This window comes from Diorhabda carinulata, chromosome 7 (assembly GCF_026250575.1).
Source record: "Diorhabda carinulata isolate Delta chromosome 7, icDioCari1.1, whole genome shotgun sequence".
NCBI lineage: Eukaryota > Metazoa > Arthropoda > Insecta > Coleoptera > Chrysomelidae > Diorhabda > Diorhabda carinulata.
The window spans coordinates 1,142,466-1,154,187 of record NC_079466.1 but is presented as its reverse complement, the minus strand read 5'-3'; positions in this window follow the sequence as shown (position 1 = coordinate 1,154,187).

Below are 11,722 nucleotides of genomic sequence, written 5' to 3'. Positions count from 1 at the left end.
GAAACTACGTTTACAAAGTCGCGAAATAAAACTCATATTTAATTTTTTTTCTAAATTATACATTCGAATTATGATTTTCTAATGGATAATTATGTCCATATAGGGTGTTTGACGGAATAAATAATGGTGCACTACTATCTAAAGGCAAGGGGTGGATCATGCCCGATAGTTAACTTAACTTTCACAGGAACAACTTGCACAATCTAAAAATTATAAAAATGAATTTTTCAATCCAGTTTTCAACAAAAAATATTAACTCGAGACATTCTGAAGAATATTATCGTAAATTGTGATTAGTTATTGAAAATACTTACAGGAGGTATTAACACAATTAAACATTTCTAATTGAAATGCATTCTATCGAACATCGTGTGTTAATTACATAAAGAAAACATTGAAATGTAGAAACATTTAATTGGTTAGCCTACAACTAATGAAATAAAAACAAAAAGTCTATAGTATGTTCTAAGTAGGCACCTTGCACCTTTACACACTACTCTTCAGAGGATATTTCTTTGTACTTGGAAGAACATATACTAAGCTTTCGAGATATCCCCAAAATACTGATCCCATTGTTTTTAATTAAGAGGAACCAATCCACCTATCAAGAAAACTATTATTTTTTATTTCAATTAATTTTTTTATGAGTAATATGATCTTCAATAGTGTGCAGAAAAAATATTTATTCATTTATTCATTAGTTCTTCAAGAAATGTTTGATTGTAGATTAACACCTCCTGTGAGTATTTTCAATAAATAATTACAGTTTGTGATAATTTCTTTTTATGGCGAACGGTTTCTTTGGCATATAAAATCATCTAAGTAGTATCGTAGAATATATTTTGTGTCTCAGTTTCTCTAAAGTCATTGGATATTAATTAATTCCATATTTCTGATGCAATGTGTAGCTTGATCATCTAGTAGTTTGTGAATTAATAAGAATTGATGGGAATGACTGAAATCAGTTTTACGACTATTATCATATAACTATTCAGTTCTAAATTGTACCGCATCGAGATGAAAACACATTTCAACACCAATATGCAATTTCCACTTCTAAACATACTAACAATGTGCATAATTAAAATACTCCGCGGTTTCTGCTTTACGAGTGCGACTGCGGATTCGAATATTGTCGATGTTTTATAACTAAAATATGTTGTGGAAACAAAATTGAATAATTCGAAAACAGAATAGTCAACTCCAGGGAACCATTTTCCTAGAATTTTCAGAAAGTATATGAATGTTATTCTGTTTAATTGCAATAAACACTGATTTTTGCGTTGTTTGTGTATCAATATCCTCTTCAAATACACTGAGTATTCGCTTAGAGACACCATTTTAACAAAAAATTATGTCAGGTTCTCTGAAGTTTTTGAATATTATATTTTCTAAAATGCTCTTTATGATCTGCAAGCCGTGTCAAGAAAACTGTTATGCAAAAGGAGGGCGAAAGCCGCTTGAAAGTCGAAGAAGCTAAATCCAAAAATTAGAAGTGATATGTTAAGGTCACTTCAGGAATATCTGTTTTCAAATAATGTGCGTCTTGACTGTAAAAACAATCTGGTTGTAAATTTGCACTTTTTTCAAATTCCCGTTTTCTAATTGAAAGAGGATAAGAGAGGATCTACTGATTATAACTATTATGTGGCTTCTAGTATCTCAAACGAATTACTTTTTATGGCTTCAATGGATTCATGGCGCGTTCACAGGATGTCGTTTTCGAGTTTCGTGGATAGGAAAATATAGTAGTATATAGTAGTATAGTATACAAATATAGTAGTATACGACGAATTGCTTGAAGACGTCCAAGAAGTACTCGTTATTGCCCGTTTGAGAAAACTAGCAGCGTCACCTTGAGTTTCGTTTGATTTTAATATGATTTTACCGATTTCGTGTCATTTCTGAAACTCAATTCTCCATTAATAATGCGTTTGGTAAATATACGTTGTTAAGCACCTCTTCAGATATTTGATACTAGTCTAGCAATAACCAAGAAAAAGTCTGAGAATGCTTTGTGCCACTAAAATAACCACATAGGTGATAAAGTAGACTCCCTTCAATCCTTCTACAAATCTTTCAACGATTCCGTAATCGTTATTTTATTCAAAACACCATTTAAAGCAAATTCTTTCCTTAACGTTGCTTACCATAGTCGATACCGCGAAAGAAACTTTTCACATGGTGAACATACGTTAAAAAACGCGCACTGATTCAAATTTGGCGCTAACACTGTACACGAACCTAAAAAAGGTTATACCAATTTAGGAACAAAAATGATACCGCTTCGATTTATGCGCACAGTTTTAATGCACCAGACTGAGTCAAATTTGATCAGAACATCTCTATACTTAAAAATGATCACCACCAGTAATTCCTATGATGACTTGTCAACCAAAACCTATATGTTTATTGATCGGACATAAATCATTATAACATATATTCTTAAGTATATGAATGTAGGGATTTTTTATTTGTCTACAGTTTTTTTGAATTGATAGTAGAAATATACAAATATTGAAAATCGTAATACGTCGGCGTCACGATACACACACCGGTGAGCTGAATTGTCGGCTTAGATTTGAAACGTCTCACGCATGACGTCACGCTGGAATCAAAATGTTTTCTTGTCTATTAAGATTAGTTTGGAGTTGTACGTATTGACTGGGTTTTTGGGGTTTTTGTGTTGTTTTCTGTGTTTACCGACTATTAGAGTTGACCTGAATTGCTATTTTTTTTTGTTTAAATTAGTATATATTCTATTATGAGATCATAATGCAAATGCAAAAACTGCAGAACCCTGTGGTCGAGAGGATGAAATTAATTTGAAATATGATAAATGATTGTCGGGAATCACAAAATAACATACAAAATTCCTGTTTTTTTTTCCAATAATTACTTATTCCATGTTGTTGTTGAATCACTTGTGGAATTATATACAAAAACGGTTTCAGTCAGGTTGGAAATATTTAGATACCACACCGTTTATTTATGTCTTATTTATTTTAGCGCGTGTTTATTCTATTCATTTCGAATAGGGTAGTTCCATATAATGCAAAGTGTCTCGGTTTAAAACGTTATTTATTCGTATAAGTAGTAATTTTATGTTTCAAACATCATCCTGGCCTAAGCATTCAAACTTTTCGAATTTTACACTAAACATAGCAACCCTTGGGCTATGTAACAATCTTAATGAATAGTTAAAATTTAACAATAGTTGTAGAACAATCTAAGGAGCACTTAATGGAAATGCTCTGATTATTCACAGGTGCTATTTATCTCAGGGACCCTTTGATTAAGCGTCATGCAATTAAGGGGCGGAATGAAAGGGTGTAGATTGGAAGATTGAATTTAAGTTCCGTATAAACGCACATTTTCAATATGACGATATTAATAGTCAGATGTATTGAGTGAAATTTTTGATTTACTGTATATTATCCAAAGATATTCTGATCTGATAGATTACCTGGTTTTCGTAATATACGTACAACAGATGATCTAAACAATAGATTAAGTAGTTTTTTGTAGGATATGAAAAGTACTATGGTTAGTTCAAAAGTATTATGATGAGAACAAATGATTTCTGGATTCCGTACATCTGAATGCTTTTATCAGTTGATTCATCCATTTGCAAGTGATATAATTGTAGTTTTCCAAAAGTTACAACTCGGAGAATAAAGGCGTGCTGTGATTTTTAGGTTGAATTTGATTTATCATTTCTTTTTATACAAGATTGTTTATTTTGGTATTTTTTTACGAATTTAACTGAATTAATTTGTGAATTTCATACAGTGAAAACTTCATTTTATACTATTGCTTGTGTGTTCTTAGGAATTGATTGGAGAAGTGCTAACAGCTAACACATATTGACACTTGGTAGTTCAAGAAAACTAAATCCAAAGTCGCTTACGTGGCCTACTTAAAGGACCATCGAGAGATACGTATACGTTGTACAACTCTCGCTGTTGGTAACTTTGGATTTAGTCTTCTTGAAGTACCAAATGTTTAAGATATGAGTTGCTGGCAACTGTCATGCCACGTGCTTGACTTTATTTTTAAGCCCCAAACCCCGTCCCCTATACGTTAAGGGCTGTAAGCAACCTTCCAAACCGTTCCTAACAACATCTGTACAATAGTTTATAATAAAGTTCTCACTACTGTTCGATGTTATCAATTAAAAAAATGTTACCTCATTGATTGAGATGATTGAAAATACTTGTGAATCACCTTATAAAAGCGAACACAACGATAACAGTAGAAGCTTGCTGCAATCTCACTTTTCTAGCCACCGTATTTCAACAATAAAACTAACACTAAATTTATACCAGTAATAAACTCTATTTTATTGCTGCGGGAAAAATTTTTAATGAAATGAAATGGTGCAAATAATGAAACATTCCACGGAATATATGGATTATAAGAATTTTTTAAAACAATGCAGTTATCTTAGAGGCAATTCAACGTTGCGTGATTACTAAAAACCTGTTATTATGCTAAATGTATGTTGTATACTTATTTAGCATATTTGGGAATCTTGTAATTTTTTTGCATATTCTTAGAAAACGTGTATATGCATATTCGAAAAAAAAAAATGTATCCGAATGACTGAATTCTAAATTCTTCAGAAAATTTAGTTGTCCTGATGAAATTCATTACGGTCTAATTTGCGGCCCTCACCAGCTTAATCGGGTAGAATATTCAAGGTAATCAATTAGGGATTTCCAACTATTTTTTCATTAGATGCGTTTCCGATGAAAGTACAAACAAAGCATGTGCCACACACTTATAGTAATACCATTATATAAAGAATCCTATTTTTCATACATTGGTAATACCATAAAAGATTGTGAACGAAACTACCGATTATTTTGAGCATTATCTTTAAAATTTGTTGATTTAATATATGCAGAAAGACAAATCTAGTGAATCTCATTTAATAGCATTCTGATAGTCAGAGAAAACTGACCATCCAAGTATTTTGAGTTCTGTTAATGAAATTTTGTTATTTCCTTTTGCACGTAATGTAGTTCCTTCTGAAAAAATTTATTGTAGATGCGACCGTTCACGTGACTTGTTTCGCTCATGGATTTAACAGAATAGTGGAACTTATTAGATTTGATTTTTTTATTCGTTAGTCCATAATGGATTCAGTTCTACAGGAAAAGATTGCCGAATGTACCTTGGTTGGAAACAGCAATTTTTTTTGCTCAACTAACTAACATTCATCAAAATGCATCACAAGTTTTTGGTAAAAACTATGAAAAATTTGTGAAAAAATGACTCTACAAGAATTCGTTAAAATTTTCAAGGAATTTTAATAATTTCGAAAGGAAAAATGCTAATTCAGTAAATAAAAAATGTTTTAAAACAAAAGAGTGGCTTTAAAACCAAATTTACGAAATTTTGAATTTTTTGTTCAAATTTTCCTTGTAAAGCTTGTCATAAATCACAACAGATTTTTAAAGTATTGTTAGAATCATATACAAATCACCCATTTGTAGATAGAAATCCATTTAAAAAAACATTTAAATTGAATCTTGTACTAAAATCTTGTTCAAAACTTTTGCAGTTCAGCCCGATATTAGTTGAATATTCTCATACTATAATGTTTTCGCTAATTAGTGATAATATAGAGGAATGACCTGAGGTTGTGCCATGAGAATCATAATGGAATTAATTCCTACATTCTTGAAATAGAAAGGTCAGTCAAATTTATTATTTTATTTCTATAGAAACTAAAACTGATCAACAACATTTTGGAATTCCTTGAAGTTACCTACCATGTATTTATCTAATTGAAATAATTTTCATAGTTTCATAGTATTTTCAAGTTTTTGAACACTATTTTACAACAAATTTTCATTGCTTCAATAGACTTTACGTACATTTTTGTGTTTCAAAAAGAATAAAGCCCAATCTGGTAAATATGATGATTGACTTATGCCGTCACAATTATTAAGAAGTCGTCCTCGACGCGAACCGTGAAGCCGATACTGTTTCGTTATAAATTTAAAATCTGGCGATTGCGCCAGTTCGTTTGATGTTTGTTTTGATACGTAGCGGCGCCTTTGATATGCCTTTTTTATAAACAGCGGACAGTTGTTTATATTCTCTTTATTTGTTTGTTTTTTTTTCTCTAGAATTATTTAGAAATATCTTCATGGTTTTTTTAGTTGAGATTCAAGTCGCAAATAATATAGAGGGAAAAAATATATAGAAAGGTTTATAATAAGAAACTGTGGTGGCAAAAGCACATGCCACACCAAAATCTGTAAGAAGAAGAAGAAAAGATTATTCTTTAATTCTATTAAATGAACAGGAATTTACTGACTGATAACATAGTTACAGCTTATTCGGAAATTTGAGAGGTGAACAATTAATTTACATTCCTTTTTTTTTTGGCCAGAGGTGGGGTTTCCTTACAACAGGCGGGTGCAAATGTTGTGAGTTTGTGTGGGACTCTCACCCACTAAACCACCTTCCTCAATCCTCGGTGTCGAGTGTCGTACGCCGGGAGGACAACAAATTATCATTGCATCAGCGTACAACACTTAATCCTTTGGATTTTTGAGCTGTTTCTTAGCTTCACTCCTCTCCACCAGTCCGTCAAGACGGCACGAGAGGAGAGGAAGTTACTGAGCCACTCCACCAACTTCAAGGTCTTACAGCTCTCAGGAGTGGCGATAGAGTTGACCTAGATTATTTAGTTTCGAAAAATCTGGTGAATGTGGTGGCTGACCTGTGTCGTACTTAATTAAAAAATGAGTTATAATCATATGACGACGCATTCTTGATGAATTACACCGTGGTAATCGTAGAAATTGGATGTCATATTTATATACCACATTTTCACTGAGGAAACTTTGTGCTTAAGTTAATAAAGCAGAATTTTTTATAGTTTTCATATTGTTGCTAATACACCAAGAAATCCACTTTCAAAAAGACAGTCTATATACAAACTTTTACAATCAACACGATTTTTTTATTATTCAAACTATCAGATTAAAATTTTAAGACGTGTCGAGGAGAGATGACAATAGACCAACTTAATAATTTTGTCCCTGGTGAGTTCCAAATGCGTGAGAGAATTCTATATCAATTATACTACTTCTTACCAAATTTTTTTCAAAAATTCTCGTTTCAGAACAAGAATAACTATCTTGTTCGGTGTAGACTATAAAATATATTTTTTAATCCTCTGTGTAAATTTGTTTCGTGTATATCTACTGCATTTACCATTTTCAATAATAGTCTTACTAAATATTCAACTAAATACTGAAATAACAGATCAAACAGATAATGAATTGTCATGCACAATTTTTCCTAATATTTGTGTGAGTTTTATCATCAAAAATAACGTAAGAGTAAGTCTTTAAATTCTTTGGATATAATTTTCTATTCAAAATAATTATCAGAAGTCACGTTTTATATAACAATTGTATATTCTGCCAATACGTCCCAATATTGTCACCTTTTCGGCATCCACTTCAACACTCTGATTCAGTTGCTGTGGAAGTACGAATGCGGTTTTCGCGAATCCGGAAGTTTGCTGAAACCGTTGCAACGGTCGACACGTGATGTTGCTTTTCATGAAGACTAGACCCATCGAAATATAAGTCGATTGTATGTTTAAAAGAAATTGCCTGAAGTTTTAAAAAATGTTTCTTAATCGTAATATATATATGGTGAATGAGGTGTGCAAAATGTATCAAAATAAAGGTTTCTACTATTCACCTCTGAAATAATTTCGAAAATCAATATTCCGAAAATGTATTCTGCCGTTTTTCATAGGGAAAACAACTACTTTGCTGGCTAATGCCTCGACGAATATTCAATTACATCTCCTCTGAATAGCGTGATGCCAATCGACCTTTTTATCGATATTAACATTCCCAGTGGCTCGCAATTGCATTATGATAAGTCCAATCTGAATGTATTAATCAAATGCAGTTGATTTATAAAAAAATAACCATTATTAACTCCAGAACTCAAAGGGACACTGAGTTTTTCATGCTACCGTTTTTCAAAGGAGAAAACAACTACTTTTCTGGCTAATGCCTCCACAAATATCGAATTACAACTCCTCTGGAGAGCGTGATGTTCCCAATGGGTAGCAACAATAATAATTTATTGAAACATAGCCACATAGCCACCTAAATGTATAATTTTAACTTCGGCGGATGTAACGCAAATGTAACTATAACTTCGAAATTATGACAATAAGGTATAGAGATTATTACTCGAAAAATAATCAGTATTTCTTGAGGACTTCTAAAAACACAAAATATATAGGGTGATCCATTTGAAATAACAAAGTTCATTATTTTTCCAGAAAAAGAAAAGATCTGACAACAATATAAATACCACCATAATACCAACCGTGTAACAAGACCCTTGTACACAAAAATTTATATAAATCGCTGTTTCTGAGATAATTGAGGCGTTCCATACATAAAACTCACTCTGTATAACGATATAGATGAAACAATATTACATTATTTAGCGGTGTGATAGCTACTACCACCAACTTTCCATTTCCAAAAAGGCCTCGCTGTAAAGTAGAATTGTAAATTGTTTGTGCCTTCTAGCACCAAAATGTAATAATACTAAACATGATAATTCTCTAATTTCAAATAAATTTTTATGAGTTGTCACCCAGCGTATATGGGTAGTTGTAATATAAATAATCAAACAGTATATATCTTCATCTGGACTTTCCAAAACTAGTAGTTAGGTTAATATTCCAAACGTGAATAGACGTATGGATGTTGTGGGAGTTAAAAGAGGCTAAAAAAGGAAAACTCGGAGCTTTTTTGAATGTAATTCAGTTAGAGAATGTCTGTCGTCAAATTTGTGGGTATTGCTTTTTTTGTTATGTATCTCACGTAAAGTTTCCTAAGCCACAGATCCGGATATACAATACTTCTCTCATATATTTCGAAATAAACTGACGGTATATTTTGAGAGTTTGAATACTTTTATATAATTGAGCGGAGTCTCTATTTGACTCAATATTCAATCATTCCAAAAATACATACCCTTTTAAAATTAAAATTTCAGACTAATTCAGCTCAACTAAAGATATTTATTTTTAAGAGTATAAGAAAGTTTTCATTCAGAAAAGTAAATGTCAGTAGGACAAAGAAATACTCCAAAAGTTGTTGCAATATTGGCGGTGCACGTAATGATGATATACGGTATTGAAAACATAAATCTTAACATTTTGATTCGTGCTTGCGGTAGTTTTGGGTACATAATAAATCATTTGTCCGCGGCCCTGCGTCGGTCCTGGAAAGCAAAACCGTGCTACACCTATCAATAAGGTAAGGTCGATATACCGATAAAATGCCAGTACCGGTCTCAACAAATACCGTTTTTGGATTTTTTAATTACATTCATGATCAGTGCATAATTAAAAATAAAGATTGATCAGAACATGAAATATGCGAAATTTATCCACTGATGGAGACAATTTCTCTAGATATTACATGATGTTGTGAAAAAAACATTGATTGTTGTCTATTGTATATATTAACTTAATGAGTTTATCTGTTCTCTTTAACAAATTTCACCCCTTAAGAGGCAATCAAAGCAAAAACTGCTTTACATAATTATATAAATAGATAAGCTGATATCTATGGATTTTGTGCAATGACCATACATTCTACAGCTTTTCGTAGAGTCAGAGAGGAAGTATTGAAATTCTAGGACTGGATATATAATCATAGTTTAAGTGATTGATTGAGGTTCTCTATTTTCTATAATTTCGCTTCTAAGTGATAACTCAACGGTTCTGGTCCACTTTTTTCCCAAATTATCTTCTTTCTCATTCCCTTTTACAACCTTGCATGTTGACTCCCAGATAATTAGAACATTGTTATCTTCGCCTCATTCATTTAGAGTGTCTTGACATTCCATAACTAACATCGATTTAATTAGTTGTTAACCGAATGTTACCACTTAGTAGTAATGAGAAGTTTACCGTGAATTGTAATTTCTGAAACACAATTAGGTATCAGTGTGCTCAATATATATACTGAGTTATGGAAGGACAACTTTTTTTTCCTAAGCCCGCGCTTGACCATCCTGATCATGGATGCGTTAGCATGTCTTTATAAATCAATGTACAGAGGACTAAGGCCGAGGATAACTTCCATTGCTGCCGTTACAAGTGATGATTGCTTCTGTTATAAAAGTAAACGCTAGCTCCTGCATTTCGCTTTAGTTCTTTATCAGAGGATTGTTTCATTGAATCTTGGTGACAACATGCGCGAGCTATGTCTCCACAATTTGCTATTCTTTCGAAAACTATGACGGTTGCTATGATCTGTTCGCTCCACCCATTGTTCTAATTGTTCTTCCTCTAATGCAATTCATCAATGGATGTTTGTGATAACATTTTCTATCATTTCTCTATTCTTTTCATCGTGTTTTAAGGACTGTATATCGTGTAGGCTAAGATATTTTTTATTCTCCGACCTTTGATCGTGTCCTCAACTGATAGTTGCAGGTATTTATATTTGGTATTTCGAACCCTAAGTACGCCGCTTTCCTCTTTTTAATAATTTCACACAGTTCTTATTGTTTGTTAAGAATTTTGCGATATATCAACATCTAGAAAGCCTCTAATTTATCAATTCTAATCTTCTTCAATGTCCAATCTTCCATATCGTAGAGAAGTACCAACCACACGTAGGATTCGATGAATTTTAATCGTAGATTGAGAGTCTGTTGGCCTGCTAGATGCGGAATTTTATGTCTTTGTATAGTCTCAAGTTAACCATATACTGAAATTTGGAGTTTTCGTATAGATCACTGTTTCCACATTTGACCAAAAATTGTTTTCCTACTTTAGATCTGACAAGTTGTTATTGATTGAGACCGTGTTATCGGCATATCTGATATTGTTAATCTACACTCCATCAACCTTAAATTCCATTTCCAGGTCCTCCAAACTCTCCGGAAACAGCAAACATCCTTTTCCTACTTCTTTTTTTTTTTTAATTTTATGTTGTTACGCATATTAATATCTATTTTCACTTATGTTGTCTACATAATATAATATGGATATGAATTTAAATAAACAGTTTTTATTCATTCAGTTTTTTGAGATGGAAATTATGTTTTTCTTTCTTTGTAGGTCCCCAATCCAATAAATTAACTTTTCAGACATTTATCATAGTATTATGCGAAATTTATGTGTGCAAGCCGTCTCTGTGCTGGTTCTTCGATAGCCCGTGATAAGTAAATCATTCTTCTTCGACAATATTGAGCCAGAAACGGAGAAAAATCGGAGAGATAAGCGGACTATTGGCGAGAGTTTATCAAATTTATAATACTATAATCAAGGCTTTTAATGCACGCGATGGACAGTCTGGGTGTGGAATTGCTGCTATTAACAGTTTATACTATTTTTATGGGTTATTCTATCAGTTAGAAACTCCCGTTATTTTTTTTCTTATACGTCGTTTATTAAAAAGGTCATCTAATGACGATTTATGTTTCTTATCCATGCATATATTTGATTGATGTTATGTAGCAATTTATCTTATAACATAAATCGAGAGAAAACAATTTTTCATTTATATTGACAACGAAATTTCGCATAATTTTTATTGTTTCAGTCGGCGGGGGTGAACTTTTTGCTAAAATTACCTACCACACTAATACGATAATTGGTTGCTGGAATTTAAGGGTTAATTCAAACCCTATAAGTAAATTG